The sequence below is a fragment of the Crotalus tigris genome, unplaced genomic scaffold (assembly GCF_016545835.1).
Source record: "Crotalus tigris isolate CLP2741 ecotype Arizona unplaced genomic scaffold, ASM1654583v1 scf7180000024458.850180, whole genome shotgun sequence".
In the NCBI taxonomy this organism is placed as follows: Eukaryota; Metazoa; Chordata; class Lepidosauria; order Squamata; family Viperidae; genus Crotalus; species Crotalus tigris.
Genome location: NW_024100628.1, coordinates 706,536 through 721,368, shown reverse-complemented (window position 1 = coordinate 721,368; position 14,833 = coordinate 706,536).

Sequence of the window (14,833 nt, the reverse complement as noted above, 5' to 3'; positions counted from 1 at the left end):
GAAGCAAGCCATTCCACTGATTGTTTTCTCTGATAGGAAATTTCTCCTTAATTCTAGGTTGGAGCTTTGTTTGATAACTTTCTGTTTATTATTTCTTGTCTTGCCTTCTGGAGCTTTGGAAAATAGGTCAATCCCCTCTTCTTTGTGACAGCTTCTCAAATATTGGAAGATTGCTATCATGTCACCCCTAGCCCATCTCTTCGTTAGACTAGACTAGGGGTGTCAAACTGCCAGCTTGTGGGCTGGTTGCGTGAAGACCGTGTCCACCCCAGCTCCGGCAATGTGAAAAAAGTCCCAATACGTCACAACACGTCATGTGATGTGGCGAGTTTGACACCTGTGGACTAGACATACCTAGTTCCTGCAATTGTTTCTCATATATTTCAGTCTTCAGCCTCCTAATCATCTTTGTTGCTCTTCTCTGCACTCTTTCCAGAGTCTCAATTTCCTTGGAAGGCCTATAATTCACAGCATATTTTTTGGGGGGAGGTAGGGAGAAAAATTGTTAACAAGCGAAGTTCCATTTTTCAGTTCAACAACTGAAAAAATTGTCAATTAGTGAAGTTCCATTCCTATGGCACTGTCCATAACTAATAACTCCCAGAGATTTTCCCATCTACTCCAGCAGGCTCCATGGTGAATGGGGAAACGATAGAGGAATGACATATAATTAGCCAGTTAAAAATTCAGAAAAAAAGGAAATAGGGAAATGACTGAAGGAATACAGAGTGAATATATAAGAGGTTATGATTTTAATGAACCTTCAAATGCCACAGTCTGGCACTGTCAAGATGTATTTTTCTACTTTTCTTTGTTGTTTCACCTCTCTTTTCCTGAGAAACAGCTTGGCTAAAGAAAAGCCTTTTAAATGCTAGGATATTCCCTCTAGGTGATCGTTAAGCTTAACAAGCTGTTTAAGAACAGGCAACCCATTTTATCATTATATTTTTGTCTCTAGAGAGATTAGAACTGGGAAGTAGTTTGAGTGGTTAAGTGTTCATTCAGCATGTGGGCCTCAACTCAGCCTTGATAGTTACTGCAGAGAAGCTATAATATCAAGATAAAACATACATCTGTTTGACCTTTTCGAAATGACAAAGAGCCAAGAAGGGGAGGGGGAAAAATCAAACGAAAGTACTGCATCTGTTCAACTTTATTCTATATAGGCTCCTTGTTCTTTTTTTTTTTTTTTTTTGAGCCCATATCTGTTAAGCTTCAGTTCATTTAGTTATAAAAGTAGCACTTACTTTCCTGCAAATAATGATTTTTCTATCTTGTGTCATTCATTTCCCACTGACTTCTGAGTTCATTTGTCACTTGTCACAATGAGCTGTTCCTCGCTGCTAAGTTAAACTATTACTTACCAATCCTTGAACTGCCACAAAACTGTACTGCCACTGTGCTGCCCCACTGGAGATCCCTTCTTCTCATAGGCACAGTGCTGCCAAATGAGGCTTCATTATTTAGAGTATATTTAGAATAGGGATTGAGTTTATTTCCTTTATTTCCTTCCCCTTCCATCAAATGTCACCAGTTACCATAGTAAGAAACCATCCACAAAATACTGCCTTGCCTTTTCTTTGCCTTGAAACTTGAGAGTCAGGACAAAACATTTAGTTGTTGATCAAAAGTATAGCAAGCAAACACTGATTGATTGCTAGTTCTCTATGCTTATCTATTGGCCAGAAAGGACAAGCACCAATTGTTGATAGTTGTGAGGTTCTTAGTGCTGTCTGAGCTTGTTTTTTTCTTGAAGATGTTTCATTACCCAGTTAGATTGCACTGGTGATGTTTACTAGCTGGGTAATGAAACATCTGCAAGAAAACAACCAAGCTCAGAGAGAACCACGGACCCCACAGTTCAACCTCTGAGCTAAAAATATTTACTTCTACTGATAGTTTGTCTTACAAGCATAAATATGTTCATAGTCATGAAGTCCACTGGAGGGAGGGAATAGAAGCAGGACATACATCATGCTCCATAATGTGCTTGCATGATGACATTATATGCAAATACACAAGGGAGAAGAGCTTGTATCATGAGGCCATTATACATGTTTCATCACCCTGATGAAGTGTGGAAGAGAGGCATGACAAATACCTCATAGCATCTGGTCATAGCATCTTGATATCTTAAGGGACATGAAAGTCTAAAAGCTATTAATTTTTTTTAAATGGACTGAGAAAGTTTGGAAAACAGAAAAAGAGATAGTTATTTGGAAAAAAATATCTTTGTTTCTTTACTTTCATTGGGTACTTGAGCTCTTTCTGCCAGCATAAATGAGGGCCAAATTTGACAAGATGAAAAGTGTGCAATCATCTTCAATGTATCTGATTTTCATTTTCAAAATTATGGGATGGAAGAGGAATGCAGGTTTGGGATTCTTCATGAATGTTGAAGAAATGGAACCCTTCACAAATGCCTTCTCTAAAAATATTTTTATTGTCCCTATTGTTGAGAGGGAAGTGTTATTTAGCCCCATTCCTTTTTGTCCACAACATAGTCTGATTATTTTTTAAAAAGGAAAACAAGCTATTTTGAATATATCTAGTATGGCCCCTGTTCAAAGAGTTTCAAAACACATCTGCGGCAGTTGGATTCAGTCAACATAGATACTTCTTTAATGCTGTTGTTAATCATCATTTTGGAACATGGTAAATGCATTACTCTGAAGAAAAACAAAAACAAAACAAAACAAATTTGTGGTTTGTCTGATTGCACAGATTTCATTCCTTTGCTTTAAATTTTCCAATGATAGATACTCACTCTGTAAGAAATAACAGACTCCTAATTATGCACAGGGATGCCCTACAGAGCCAATCAGCATGTAGCAGTAGACAATTTTGTAGCATTTCATGGATGAGCTGGAAGATAAGTACTCCATATGAAATTAAGCCAACCTGCTTTCATCTCTGATGTTGCAAGATTGATGCCAGCCCTCCAGGTACACCAGATAAGTAATATGACCAGAGAAGTGAAGTCTGCTTTATTATAAGGCTATACTAACAGAATTTTGCAAGTCTGAAAGTACAAATCTCCTGCTGTCACTCTTAACAGCCTGATCAATTAGGGATGGTTATTCCTGACTTTTTTTTTCTGACCATTAAGCAACTGTGGGCTCCTTCCCCTCTTGTTTGATCATTCCCAGGCAACATCTCTTTCTCTCATCCCTCAAAGTTATTTCCACATATTATTGAGGCACTTAATAAACCTTGAGAAATATACATGGGAGGAAATTGAACCAAAGTATGTGATCAGGTAAGGGTCAATCATAACTGAGCTCCATCAGTTATTCTCTTCAGTTTCTCTTATATGACAGGGGCTGAGAGAGCAGGGAAGATCCAACAAAGTTGAATATGCATTAAAATAATTGAGGAAAAACAGGCAGGGAAATCCAAGATGGCCAGGAGTAAAACAAAAGATAATGAGAAAAGAGTTTTCTTCTTAAGGCTACAGCAGCAAGAGTAAAAGATATAGAAATACAAAATCTCCCTTTAAAAAAAACCTGTGCTGTTCTTTTCACTTGCTGAAAAGGATCAATCACCGCTGAACAACAATCCTTTCTGCTTTGTGCTCCTATGAAAGCCTTCTCAAGTAATCAAACAACAGTCATTGCCAGTTGTGTTGCTGATATTAACCCAAGCTAGCTTCTTGGTCCATAAAGCACCCATTGTCAACATAGGGAGTAGCCTATCAATACTATTGCCAGGCATATCTGTCAAGGGATGCTGGAGAAGATAATAGAAAGAACACAAAAAACAAGATGAAACATTGTAATGTGGGGATAGCAAAGTAGTTTGTCAGTTCAAGTGCCACCTTGGGATATTTCTCAGAAACAATTCCATTTCAATAAATGTGCATTTGTGGCTCATTACTATGCACAGACCAAGTGTCTTCCCTTAAGGCGCTTTTTGCAACGGGGATGTTGCACAGGATCATAAATATTTGAAGAAATTGCAAAGCTGATTTCCTGATAAGGAATCCACAAAGCGTTTTTGTTGATGGTTTTAAATAACAGGCTTCTGGTTAATTCTTTTTTTTTAATGGCAAAGTTTTACATTTTTATTGATCTTCATGTCCTTAGGATGGTGCTAAACTATCTGCCTTAGACATTTAGTGAGACAGACCAGAGAAAAATGTAAGTAACCATGATAATTACAATCAACATTTGCCCAGAAAACTGCATGGATCTATTTAAAAAGTTCTCAGTGTTTGAACTCAAGGTGAAAAATACTTTACCTTGACTCTAGAAGTTCAAGATGGCCCATCCTGAACTCTTCCTCCAGTTGCATTTTCATAACAATAATAGGTTGTGTTGAGAGATTGCTACCCAAAAGTAATTATGTGAATGGACTTGAATGTGAAATACCCCATCCTCATAACACATGCTACAGTACAGAAAGAAAATAGAATCTGGCCCCAGTCTTTTAAATTCAAAATCTTCTGATTACTTCTTTTGCTGAGTCTTGGCAGGTATAGCTATAGCTTCACAAAAAGGCCCCAGGTGAACCCTTGTCAAAAATAGCACTTAGACCTCTATACCACCCCATAGTGCTTTACAGCCATCTCTAAGCAGTTTACAGAGTCAGCATATTGCCCCCAACAATCTGGGTCCTCATTTTACCGACCTCGGAAGGATGGAAGGCTGAGTGAACCTCGAACCCCCTAGACGAAGCAAAAGAAGAAGGAGGAGAGCAGGAAAGTTGAAAAACTCAGAGATTCCTAATCTCTGTATGGTGAAGAAATGGAGCAGTAAAATATCATTAATTTTCTCCTTAAAAAGAGACAGAAAGAAGAGGAGAATAGAGATGGTGTTAAGCATTCCTTTAGCTTACATTCTCCATTATTTATTATACATACCCTTGCTGAAAACATCTGAACAGACACTAGGTGGCAGGAAAAATTGCAGGTGATTTGTCTGTATTTTTTTTTCAATCCAGATAAGATATTCCCATGATTTATTTGTCTTATGTTTATCTTCCTCATTGTTGAGTCTTAGATTTTAGATATCTTGAGGCCAAAAGTTATTTACTTACCACCACCACCACCACCTCCTCCTCCTCCTCCTCCTCCTCCTCCTCCTCCTCAAGTTGATTTTTAAATAATTAAAAATTCCTATGAGCGAAGAAGTCAAAAGGTACCAAGTCAGTAGTTTGCAGTAACATCTATTCACTGGGATGGGTAGCAGTGTGTTTTCTCCTTCTCCTTTTCCTTTTCCTTCTCCTTCTCCTTCTCATCCCTCTCCTCCTCCTCCCCCTCTTCCCTGTTTTTCTCTTCTTCTGATATTTTCTTCTATTCCATTGTTTCCAATATCTTTGGGAAACAATTTCAAAGAATAATTTTGAAAGCAAGCTGCCTAGATTTTACTGTGTAGAAAATTTAGATATATGTTTTTAAAATCACTGTAAGGTAATTAATTCAATATTAATTAAAATCACTGTAACATCATTAATCAATTAAGGCACTCATTTGAAGTCATTGGTAATAACTTGAATTTCTGGCTCATTAAACCAACAGCAGAAATCCTGCATGGCATCAGTTCCTTTGCTGAAGAGTTTCAGATTCTCTTATGTGACCAGTAAAGAAAAAGGAAGTGAAGCAGCAGAAGCAACTCCAGAATTCTTCAGACAATATTGCAATGGAAAGTAGTTATCAACTAGCTTTTACTCCTATTTGAATCTGCAGAGCCATTTATGCTTCCTTTGTTTTTATGAGAGTGGTTCCATCCCAATCCTTTTTAGTGGTAATTAATCATGGATGCATCAAAGATCCATGAAATATAATTATTGGTATTTACTCTCTGCCCTTATCCTCTCCTAATTACTGGTGATTATTGAAGCATCAAGAGTGTTCAAGTTCATCAAGCAGAGAAACAATTAAGAAAGGAACACATGGCATCTGCTTATAATTTAAAATCCATGAACATACCAGCAGATTGTGAAGGTGTAATGGGGACCACCTTTTGGACATGCGGGCTAAGCATTGCTGTTTATTCTGTTGCAGGAGAATCTAAGCTGATTTGGAAAAAATAGTAATACTTTTTTTTCCTGTTTCCAAAAGGAACAAAGTCTAATATGGAGAATTTCAGACTCATTAGTGTTGTGAAAATCAGTAGAATAAATATTCTCTGAAAAGTGGCATTAAACATGTTGGAGATTACTATAACCTTCTAGATAGGCTCAATGTACAAGTCTCAGAATTCCTAGCCATTATGCAAATTAAATGAGACTTCTAGAAGCTGTATTGTCAACAATCTGAAAGATATCAGATTGGATAAGGCTGATGTAAAATACATGGGAGGCAATATATTATTTCTGTATTCACAGGACCATGTTGATGATGGAACTTACTTGAAGTTTAATTGGAATCTGTTTCCAATACACAAATCTGTTTTTTATGATATCATTTTTCCTTCTGCACCAGAGAAACTGCCTTAGAATAAAGACCATCCATCCATCTGCCACATACTGAACTCTGCTACACTATTCTGCATCGGACTGGCAATATGTTAACAATCTGTTGCCAATGGAGAGTTAACATAATTCATTGGAACTCATCCAAATTTGTTTGCAGACCACCTTCTGGAGGCAGCTGGGAATCCAGTCTCTTCAATGGGGCAGCAAAGAACAGACAAAACATGCCACTTTCATCTGATGCAAAAATGATGGTAGGAAAAGGCCATATTTTCTACCACTTGCAGAGCTCTGACATATTTGATTGCTACAAGTAGTTGTCTGATTGTAGACATCTGTCCATGAGCAAAAGAATGTGGAAGCACGTAGCCAGGGATAATGATCATGGAGGGGGTAATTCCAGCAGTGTTGAATTCCAGCAATGACTGAGGCGGATGTGGCAGGGCGTCAAGACACCCTGCCTGCACCCACTGACAAGGCCTCAGCCTCTGAAGTCCAGCCACCCAGCCCTAAGCGGAGCTGTGCTTTAAAGATACAGTGGCAGAGCACTGATAGACTGGCCATAAAACAGGCCAGCAGGAGAGTAGGCTCTAATCTGTAAGGTGTTCCAGATCTGCATTGGGGTCATGGCTCAGCTTGGATTATTTGTTCGTTTCTCTCCCTGAGAGAAAACATTGGGGCAGCTTTGCAAGCTTTAGTTCTGTCATGTTTATCTTCTGTGCTTTGAACTCTGCATTCCATCTCACTGTGTCTCTTCTCTTTTTCCTTGGATTTGTTGCTTGTTAGGCAAGATTCCTGGTCTTGACCCATGCCAAGCCTTGACTACATTGCAGTTCATAGATGTAAAAGGGACTCTCTGCTTTTAGAAGTTCTGCCTGAGTTTGCCTACCTCTGGATAACGGCAAGCATCCAACTTGCTATCTTGTTGGCTGGAAGTCAGCAGTGCTGGCACAGAAAACTCTACCATTTAGGAATCTCAAAAATAGGTTGGTGTGTTTCACTGGATATAGAAAGGCCTTTGATTGGGTAAAGCTGTAGAATATGCTTAAAACAATGGGAATCCCAGAACATCACATTGTCCTCATGCAACGCCTATATGATAGCCAGGACATTACAGAACCGACAGAGCATGGTGAAATACTGGCTTCCAGCTAGTAAAGGAGTGAGAAAAGGATATATCTTCTCTATAATGTGCTCCGATGGGGGCACGATGACTCTGGTTAATGACACTAAGCTTTTAAGCTGGAAAGGTTTGAGACCCAAGTACTGTACAATGAGGTGAGCTCTCATTATTTGCCCCAGCTCCTGCCCACCTAGCAGTTTGAAAGCATGCAAATAAGAGTAGATAAATAGGTACCACTTTGGTGGGACAGTAACAGTGTTAATGGAGATGAGCACATACACACTCCCAGAGTCGGACATGACTGGACGAGGGAAACCTTTATCTTTATGTGCTCTGAAAGCCACACTGTAATCACCTACAAAATGCTTGTCTTCCCAATAAATACAATTTATTTGCCCAGAAACATCAAGCATAGAGGAGACAGCTTGGACTGTGAATAAAAAGAAGCTGGGGTGTATGGATTTGCTTCTGAAGGGCATCTACTTAAGATGGGGCAATTTAGATATTATTGAGCCAGATGGCCCATTTGCCTGGCGATAAGGCTATTATGCTGATCCGTTCCTTTTTACTCAAGGGAGAGGTATGATGCAGTATGTTCTTACTTGGGATTAAGCCTCCTGAAACTACCTTTGAGTTAATTATTCAGATGCTCAAAATGTACATTGCAGTAATGCTTACCTCGTTAATCTCAGAACAGGTTTTGAAAATTGCTTCTAAAAACATACCTTGCATAATTGGGCAAAGCATCGGTATGTTTTGATGAAGCTCTTCCATAAAGGTGTCTTACAAGTCGTGATGCTCAATTACTGAAAACAATTTAACAGCAACATTTCCCTGTGCCAGTCCGCAAGGAAAGCAGGAGTAAGGGCAAAAGCAATTTTATTACCTTCAGATAATAAGTCTCTAAGGAAGACGTGCCAAAAAACAGGACTAGCAATTTAAGTCCGGAGAAGTAGATATTTTCCCATGGGCAGACATGTATTTATATGTTTATCAAGCTTCTGCCCCAGTGTGAGGCCAACAACTCTCCATAATTTCCATAATATGTAATGTCACAGAATGATTAAAATAGGGAGGTCCAAACTTTGCAACTTTAAGACATGTAGACTTTAATTTCCAGAATTCCCCAACCACAGCATGGGAATTGAAGTCCACAAGTCTTATAGTTGCCAAGAATGGACTGTGCTGAATTAAAGGGAGACTCCAGTTAAATGTTAAGAAGTCTTCCTAAAAGTAAAAGCAATGCTACCAAAGATCGAGAGAGGTTCTCCTTCATTGGATGGGCACCATACTTTAAATAGTAATTGCTGGGCAATGACTCCACAGAAGATCTGGGTTCATCACTTTCTGGTCCTGCTTTGAGCTACTTGACCATTGTGGTGCATAGAATGTTGGACTCGGTGACCTCTTAACCTGATCCAGCAGCATTCTTCTATTCTTATATATATCAAAAACATTTTCTGCTCCAACCAAGGGAACCAAAGAAACAAGCAGTCTTCTGACCCCAAAAGGCAGAACAAAGCATACTGTACAATTGAACTAAGTGAATTGTAACAATGCTGCTCTGTAGCTTAATTAAACAGCCCTTACATAGAGTTGTTAGGTGTAGCAAAACACACATGATTCGTAGATCCCCTGCAGTTCCATCTTTTGAAAATTAGAATTTCTTCAAGAAGGCAAAGGGAATTGAGGAGGGGGAAGTCCCTGGCAAGCTTGCCTAATTTTTGTCAGTACTATGCAGAATTCCTGCTATCCTTTCTGACACCCATGCCAGCCTCGTACCGTTATTAAGTTCTAAGCCCAGCAGGAATGAAGACTTTTAAAATAATATATCGCACACAAAGTGGTGGGAAGGCAGAGATGTCATTAAAGTACATGGGTGATTAAAAAAAAATACTACAGCTGTGTAATTGTAAGCTTTGGGATAGGAAGAATGGCTGTATTTCTCCTCAGTGCCATTTAAAAAAAAACATTGTTCAATAGGGAGAAAGAAAAACCCATAAACATCTAGGCATCATTCAGTGGCAAAAGGGGCAGATTACCCATCAAAATAGTCCATCTGTTCCTGTCTGCTGCAATTTAATAAGAGGTTAAGCGGCAAAGAATGTGTTGGAGAAATGCATTGAAATGTATTGCATCTCTGACAAGTGTTTTAAAAAGCAACCTCTTGGCAATTTGGTTGTCAGCCGTTAATAGAATTCAAGAGACTAAATAACCATCAGGGATCGATTTATTGAGCTGTTTTTCCTTGAGAAGAGGTAGAGAAAAAATTAGGAACATATATTGTTCATTGGCCAAGGCAAGTATTGAATTCAACACTTTATTGATCCATTATTAGTTTGTGAATCTATCAAAGTGGGGGAGGAGGAGAATGTAAGGGCTAAGTGTTTCTCAACCGTGACAATTTTAAGGCACGTGGACTTCAACTCCCAGAATTCCACAGCTAGCAATGCTGGCTGTGGACTTCTGGGAGTTGAAGTCCACATGCCTTAAAATTGTCAAGGTTGAGAAACACTGCAAGTTATGGGAATAACTCTGGGGAATAGGAAGAAGAGCCACAGCCAAAGCAAATGGTCAGATAAAAGAAAACTGGGTTCAAAGCAGATGGCAATATGAGAAAACATCCCAAACTTGATCCTCCAAAAATCTCTTTAAAATAAAGGCAGGGAGATGGGGAGGCAGCTTTAGAGTTGTAAGATTCTGTTTCTGTAACCCTATAATAAAATTAATTTTTAGTATTGATAACTTTGGTGTTCAAATCTAGTCTACCCCAAAGGACTGATGGAGGAGGAGGAGGAGGAGGAGGAGGGGGAAGAGGAGGAGGAGGAGGAGATGCATTGCTGTCCATCCCAATAAATAGATGTTTCTGCAAACTACTGACTTGGTGCCTTTTGACTTCCTTGCTCATAGGAATTTTTAATTGTTTAAAAATCAACTTAATAAAAATGGGAAATTGGCATCAGAGATGCAAAATAGCAGCATCTTTATTTCTTGTAATCCCCTTTGACCCAACTACGGACTCCCCCTCCCCACCCCAAGCTGGAAAAAAACCCCATGGGGCAAATGGAATTTGTGGCCGGAAGGCCATGCAATCTGTAATCCTTTTGCTAGGATAGCATTGTGACATGTGCAGTACCAAGGCCAGAAAATATGACTTTAAAAGTTGATTCAGAAAATCTATATCTATATGGAAGCCATACACTTAGTAAGAAATTCCCACCCAGATTCCTGGGCAAAGAAATTGGATGGGTTGTTTCTCTTGATGTTTCCAGCAAGAGGGGAAATAATGCAATTATTTCTTAAGGCTAAGACTGCTCCTCTAGTAGTCGCAACATCATCATAAAAGATTCATGGGAAAAGTGATCTCCATTCCCTGGGATTTAATTGAATTGTGAGAAAACAGGGAAACTGAAGATTGCTGAAGAGAAAATTGTCCAGTGAAAGGACAAATCCAGAAATATCTCCAGCCAAATATGTTTCGTGGCTACCTCATTATCATGTTCTACTCCTGAAAATCTCTCTAATGTTTTCTTCTCCTTTGAAAAGAATGTCACTAAATTGAATGAGAGCTAGTAGAAAAAACATCACATAAGTATATATTTGTCTTTATTTCTAGTAATAAAGGCAAATAAACCTTTAAGGCCTGATGGATGAGTGATTCTATCCCAGTGATAGGGCTTTCGTTGGCATCCTGTTGATCATTGAATGTTAGAGTAGATGGGCTTTTGGTTTGATTCAGAACAGCTGTTCTTAGGCTGTTATACTAAATTCTTTGTAATACAGACAAAATGTTCTAAGACCAAACAAATTCCACTAAAGCTAATCAGAATGATTCCTAATAGGCATATACTGAAAAAGAGCTGTGGGAGGAGATCAGAACTGAATTTTGTATATAAATCCAGAATCAGAACTCAGTTATGACATTGTGGAGGTTGAGTTGGATCCTTCAGCAGCCATTATTCATAATAACATGGATGTGAATAATAGTACTGATTAATTAGAAAGATCTGCCCACCAGCTCTACATGTGCGCCTTTGTAGGGTTTAGTCTTATGCAAATTTCCTAACAAATGTTTTGTTTGTTAACTATTAGCAATGCTCTCAGAGTATTTTGAACTAAAATGACATCCCTCTGTGATTAAGGAGTTAGAGACATAGGTGGTAGAATATGGACAGAAAACAAAGCCACAAGCTTGCACTAATCAAATATATTCAATTTTAGATTGGAGGAGTATTGGTGAAAGTCAGAGCATCCATAGTCTTATTGTGCTGATATAACCCAGGAGTAAACACAGTAAACAGTGGTCTATATTAAATGGTGGCTTATCTTAGACTATCTACAATATCATACACCAGGAATAATATACATACATGTCTTAATACAGCAGGCTCCAACACACAGCAGTTACAGCAAGAAACGAAAGAGAGCAGAGCCTTCCCTTTATACAAAGGCACAGACCCTGCTGAGTCATTCCCATCATTACATCTTACATCTTACATTACACAAGCTGGTTAACTGTTAAATCAATACCTTGACAGTAAATATATCATTTTTTTTAACTAAGTGATGTGCAGTGGGTAAATACTGGCTTCCACTGCAAAGAGAAAATGTTACTAAACGAATGGTTGTAAGTCAAGGACCTTGCTTCTTCCTGCATGTATTTCTTTCAAATAAATCAGAAATATAATTTTCTGTTCTAGTTATAAAATCTGCTTCAATAATCAGATTAGATTCCCACTCTTAAGAAATATAGTCTCTCATACATGTATATGCATATGTGAAAATGACCTTAGAACAGCAGTCTCCAATCTTTACAACTTTGTGGACAGGTGGCCCGAGGGGGGGGTGGTTTTGTGCACCTATGCACTGCTTTAACAAAAATGCAGCTTGCAAAGCCTAGTTCCCAAGGGCCATTTCCTGGCTCCAGGAAAGACCAAGGGTTGGGGACCCCTGTCTTAGAAGACAGAAGAAAAAGTTGAAGACAGGACAACTTGCATGCAAAAGATATCTCAGCCAACAGATGGAGAGAGGGTGTGAGAAGGGATCTTCCCTACTTTTTGGAGAATAAAAGGAAAGGAGGGGAGAAATACTTTTAGTCTTGCAAGATTCTGTTCATGTAACTTATGTAACTACAATGCTAGTATGCCTGGTTGTGCTTCTTTTTGTTGGACTACTTTGCAGGGCTAACATGCACACAACCACCCTGTTCAAAGTTCAATTGAAATAAAGAAGCAAACTGCTAATAAAGCTTTTACTTGTCTTTCTGGAATGACGGGGTGATTAGTTCTAGGACACAATACATGTTCGGAAGCAATGGAAGGACCAATGGACAAGAGACAAGGACAAATGATTAACTTTATTTACTGAAGTGGATGAAAGATATTCTATATTTATCTGAACAGCAGAGAAGGCAGACATCTTAAAACTAAACTGGTTGATTTAATGTCATTTATTCACAGGCTAGAAATTCTTCTAGAAATTAGAAGAAAGGAGACAATTAACCATCTGAATTTTGTAGAGAAAAACAGCAGACATCTTGAGTTCTGAGAACTTGCTTTTCAAATGTTTAAGAGAACTACTTTCTTCTATGTTTGATCAATAAGTCCATAAATAAATTCAGACTTCAAGATAATGCCAAAAGTCTCCAGGGGACTCTTTATCTAAGAAGAAACAAGCTCAGATGAGCCATTTGTCTCAGACTTTAACACTGCTCAAAGAAATGTGTCTACATAATTATTGAGTTTTGGAAGTTGTTTCTTTGTACAATTAAGATATGAGCATAATAGATTGTGTACTGCTTGCAAGCCATTAAAAAAGACCATATGGCTAAATTATTTCAGAAGTTGACGTGGAAGCTATTTTTATTTCTTAATAAATCTGTACTGTTACAATTCATGAGGGATTATATATTTTTTTCTCCTTGTGAAATAATTTTAGTTGGATAGCCAAAAGAAAAAACTGGCTCTCTCAGTGGTGAAGATCTGCTGTAACTCTCTTTAAATTTCTCTGTTTTCTTTGACTTCATGCTACAATTTCTTGGTTAGTATACCAAACTCAGAGCCGGTTTGGTATAGTGGCTAGTAGAGATGGTGAGTTCTAGTCCCAATCCCAAAGGCACAAAGCTAGATGGATGGCCTTGAGCCAGTCATTTTCTCTTAGCCCTAAGAAGGATGAAAGGGCAAACCATGTTCAAAAAAACCTTTACAAGAAAACTGCAAGAACTTGTCCAGGCACCTCCATCGCACACCAATTCAATTTTTTAGCTATATTGAAAAGTAAAGAGATAAAAGTCTTCCACCTGTCACACTTCCAACAGAAACCTTGGCTGTTTGGTTTACTTGCTAGTCTAAAGAAAAGAAGAAATAGCAGAGACATGATAGCAGTATTCCAATATTTGAGGGGCTGCCACAAAGAAGAGAGGGTCACATTATTCTCCAAAGCACCAGAGAGCAGGACAAGAAACAATAGTTGGAAACTGATCAAAGAGAGAAGCAACCTGGAATTAAGGAGAAACTTCCTGACAGTAAGGACAATTAATCAGTGGAACCGCTTGCCTCCAGAAATTGTGGGCGCTCCATCACTGGAGATTTTCAAGAAGAGGCTAGACAGTCACTCCTGCTTGAGCAGGGGACTGGACTAGAAGACCTCCAAGGTCCCTTCCAGCTCTTCTCTTCTCTTCTCTTCTCTTCTCTTCTCTTCTCTTCTCTTCTCTTCACTAAGGCTTGCGACCAAAGTCAAAAATAACAAAAAAAGCTTCTTTCAACATGTAAAAAACAAGAAAAAAGTGAAGGAAATGATTGGTCCATTAGTGGGTGGAAGTGGCAAGAAGGTGACAAGCAACAGGGAGAAAGCAGAACTATTTAACTCATTTTTTGCATCTGTCTTTACACAAAGGGAAAAAACAGACCAACCTATCAAAAATAGTGCCATAAAAAACAAAACAGAAACACAAGTTAAGATAGGCAAGAAAATGGTTAGGGAGCACCTGTCCAGCCTAGATGAGTTCAAATCGCCAGGACCAGATGGATTACACCCCAGAGTTCTCAAGGAACTGGCAGATGTGATATCGGAGCCACTGAACTATATTTTTCAAAGATCCTGGAACACAGGGGAACTACCAGAGGACTGGAAAAGAGCTGATGTAGTTCCCATCCTCAAAAAAGGAAAAAAAATGGATCCAGGAAATTACAGACCTATCAGCCTGACCTCAATACCTGGGAAGATCCTGGAAAAGATAATCAAACAACGAATCAACGAACACCTAGAGGCAAACAAAGTCATTACTAAAAGCCAACA